We start from the raw sequence: 4,542 nt of genomic DNA on the forward strand, positions 1-4,542 counted from the left end.
TACAGTCCAACATGTGTTAGTGATAAATTAACAAGAGCTAAAGTTCTGATCTGCAAAGAAAAGCCATTTGTCAATAAAAGTGCCTGAGATTTCTTAAACCTTTTTTATTGTTTTATCTCCACACTTGATATACATGGCAGAGAAAAATACCTGCTGAGAATAATTTAAATTTGCTGGATATTGAAAAAGGTCCACTTTTAAAATAATTTAAAAAGGAGAAAGATCTATTAACTTTGAAGAGCAGTTGTAGTTAAAAAAAACCAAACTGTTCTCTGCCATGTTCCTCTACAAACACAGAATAAAAATATCACAGTTTCAATCTTGTTTCAGGAGTCAGAAATTATAAGATCCAAAAGCAAGGCATATACCTATGGAAAATAACTCTTTAGTACCTGGTTTCTGATTCAGGAACAACCATTTTAGGTCAGGATGCTGGAGCAGACCCACAAGGATAGCTGGAAGAGTCACTTTCAAGCATTTCATTTGGTCATCTTTCAGTGGAGGGCCTCAGATTCTGCCATCTTCATTTGTGGCAAATGTGGAAACTTGGATGAAAGTTTCAGATTGCTGACCTAGGTTTGCAAAAGATCTGGACAAGATGCAGGATAAAAGGTACCGCAAGAAATCTAAAGAATCAGCAAGCTGGTACACCCAAAATCATCCAAAATTAAATTCTAGTCAAAAGCATGGTCCTGAAACTCTTATCCCCAGGCATCAGTCCAAGAATGCTGCAGGACATTTTGGTGCATCTTGCTTCCTTCCCATAGAAATTTCCATTTTAGTCCTCCAACATCCTCTAACAACACAGGAGGCATCAAAACTGTTTGTGACCCTTCCTCAAATGCTGACTTATTTGAATCCACAGCTTTTACACCTCAGGAGAGACCAGTGTTACCAGGATAAGTCTTCTTCTGACAGACCTTAGAGCCAACAGAGAAAAATCCTTGAGCCCCAAAAATAGAGCTTTAAGTAAATAGCCTGGGCAATGAGCTCTAGGTCTGGCAGCTGGGACCACGGTCACACCTGTGCTGTCCCACAGTGGTTCCCCCTCCAAGGCACAGGGAGACACTTTCACCCTGGGAAACTGAGGATAAGAATGTTTTGCTGTAGCTGGACCACAGTCTCATACCCCACAGAGAGATACAGGCATAGTAGCATTCGTAGATGCCTAAATTAGGAATCAGTTTGAAAAATCTGAGAGTAATTTAATATTTCCAGGACTAAGCAGGCAGGCAGATTCACAGATTTTTCTTTGACTATAACACTTTAGGTAAGTAATCATGAAAAAAATTTCAAAGCCCATGCTAAAATAAAGACAGCTGGTTTTTCAGGTCAGGTGTTTACTTCAAAATTGAAAGTGTTTTTATTATAAGTGGGATTTAAAAACTGTAATTCAACAAAGAGGCAAGACCTTCATGGAACTCAGAGCATCACTGAGGTAAGGTTTTTTTCATCCTGCATGTTGTATTTTATGCTATGTGATGTCCATCTTCACCTGTGCTTACCAGGAGCATAGACAGCAAAGCAAGCTGTACTAAATGTACAACTAAATGTACTAAATGTACTACGGTGTACTAAAGCAAAAAACATTAGCATTTTAGGCTAAGTCAGTCTGGAATAACTAAGCCATAAGCATTTGATTGTTTTTGCTTTTTGGCTCTGCAGAAGTAAACTGTTAAAGTCTCTTGTATTTTGTAGCACTTGCTTGAATACATTACAAATGGGAAAGGCATTTTCTGCTCTCCTAAATGATTTCTCTGAACAATTGCCCCCTTGAGTTATCTTGAAAAGCTCTGTCTATTATTGCAAAGAAATAAAAGGAAGAAAAGAAGAAAAGAAAATAAATGAGAAGAGCAAAGGAGCAAGGAAGAAGAGGAAGGAAGAGAGAAAGAAACTAACCTACAATCTGCAGTTCTGAGTCTCACCTTTCAAAACTGGTAATGATCCGTGTACAAGACTGACAACTTCTCCTGACATTCTTCATGGATTTGAAAAGTTCAGTTTGCATAATATAGAAAACCATGTGGTGGCTAGTTCTTTCTTTGGACGTTATTATAATTCATCAGAGGAGAAGGGATGGCATAGATAGTGCTATAATTTTTCCTGTTCTCACTGTGACAGCAGATGGAGTTTTGCACCCATTAAGAACAATTTTTCAATTTCAATAAGCCTTTAACCCTTTCCTAGTTACATTGGATATTTTTAGTGTAGAAATTATTGAATACATGGCTTAGGCAGTATCTCATGGGTGACATTTCTGAACAACACTCTTGAAATTCTTAGGTGTGGAGTCCTCTTCATGTAATAATGAAATATGACTAAAGCCTTATAACTAAAGCTGAACTTTCAGTGCCCTCTTGAAGCCACTTACCTCCTTACTCTCAAGTTGTATTGCACTTACAATATGATTTTACAGACCAGAAAGAGAAAATAGGTTGTGTTACACATGATGTTGACAAGGTCAATGAAGGTTATTACATGAAGCTTCCGTGAGCTTAGGAGTTTTCTGCTTCTGCTACACAGCTGTGATTGGACTAAATAACAGGAAATCTAAATAGCTTCCCAGCTAATCCAAGATGGAAACTTCCACCTGCTCTGATTCCCCTGTAAAGGTGGAAATGTACAGTAGTAGACAGCTGAACTTGGTCCAGCCAAATATGTCTCATGTCTATGATGCTCCCTCAAGCTGTGTCACAACCAAAGGCAGCTGAATGTTAGTTGGACCCCAATCCAACCTCTTCCCATGGATTTTAATCCTTCTGCCATGGATTTTCACTGTCCCCTGGGAGCACAGCTCCTTGGATTGCTGTCAAGGTTGTCTTCTGACAGCAGATGCCCATGCAAGAAACTTACAGTGCAAGGGGGCATCCTCAACCTGGTTCAATTTCTACAACAACCTGTAGAATGCATATACCCTCAGCACATCTTGGGTCTTACTCCTTGTCCACATCTGGGAAATGTCAAGCTATCTCTGATCTGAAGCCATTGGGCTGTTTTCTTGTATATAGTGTTAGCAGAAATGCAAGAAATACTGAAAGAAAACAATAGTACTAATTATTGCTAGCTGCTGTATTGTGTAGGGCCCTAGCAAAATTGTGAGTATTCTTTTAAGCCAGCAAAGGAAATGAAAGTGAAAAACATTTTCAGAGACTGGTAACAGACAACATTAATGAAAGGTTTGAGCTCTTTAGCAGTGGATCAGAGCTATAGGAAATCCCACTCATTTTACTTTTAAGAATAGCTGTAAGCCCTTGCAGTGTGATTTCCCAAGGTTGTGAGCCACATCCTGCTGAAATCCATTTGTAAATAAAATTCATACATAAATAAAATCACATCACTTGGTTATGGTTGCAAATTAAATAGAACTGTTTCCCAAGATACGTGCTCCCCTAGGATAAAATTATGACTTTCAGTAGGACCAAGCAATAAATTGCCAGCATTATATTGGCTTCTATCTTAATTGTGAAAGTAACTAAATATCAGTTGGAATGTGGAACTGGTTTGGGCATTTCTCCATATTCTCCTGTGTATACTACTACCTCAAAGCATAGCAATAGCAAAGTGCTTTTCTAGGTACTTATTACTCCAATAAATAATCTTTGTAATTTTGATTATACCAAAGACAGGAAGGATCTTGTATTAACAATACTTGTAAATGTAAGAAGCATGGAAAAATAATTAAACATTTTAAATTTGGTCAACATTTTAGCAAGTACAGGTGATAATGTTGCTATTAACTTTAGAAGGTACTACTCCAGCTGAGAAGAAAAAAAAAACCAAAACAAACTACTGAGAAAAAGAACTTCATTCAGATGAATGCCAAGTTCATCTACTTGGGTTTCAAGAAAGAAGATTCTGGTAGCACAGAAAGCTTTATAATATGGATTCTAATCTGTAACATATAATTTAAATTTTTCTTCACATAAATTAGCCATGTCTCAGCTGGAACCAGAGGTAACATGGTGACCAATTGATCAATGCTCCCTGTAAAGGTTTATTTTGTGTCTGTGTTTAACCCTTTGAGCCACCATTCTGTCACTTACTCAGACTTCAGCTCTCTAGACTGAAACAACTAAGACATTTCTGTAAGTTCCTGAGCATGATGCCAGTGGCCAGTCATGGGTAGATCAGCACAGAGACAACTTATACTTTACCCAGTAGATGAGTCTGATAAGTTCTACTGGTTATGTGATTATTTGTGCATAGAAGCAGCATTTCCTTTGTGAAGTTCACTATCCTGAGTTCCCAGATGCCCAGAAATATTGACAAAATTAGACATGGAAAAAGTCATGTATGTTTTAAGCAAAGTATTTATCTGACACAGGTAAGTTTTCAATGGGATGTCTGCCTAATGGGCTCTTCATCATTAGACAGTTTTCAATTTCTGAATCACTTCACTATTTTATAATTATTATTTTTTAAACTTTCGTTCATTTGTTTGTGCTTTTCTGGACTGTTTGCGGTATATTCTCATCTCAAGTGCCACAGATGTGGGAGCCTCTTAGGATTCAATCATATATAGGCAGGGATTCCTGATAAATC

This window comes from Parus major, chromosome 1A (genome assembly GCF_001522545.3).
Source record: "Parus major isolate Abel chromosome 1A, Parus_major1.1, whole genome shotgun sequence".
Taxonomy (NCBI): Eukaryota; Metazoa; Chordata; class Aves; order Passeriformes; family Paridae; genus Parus; species Parus major.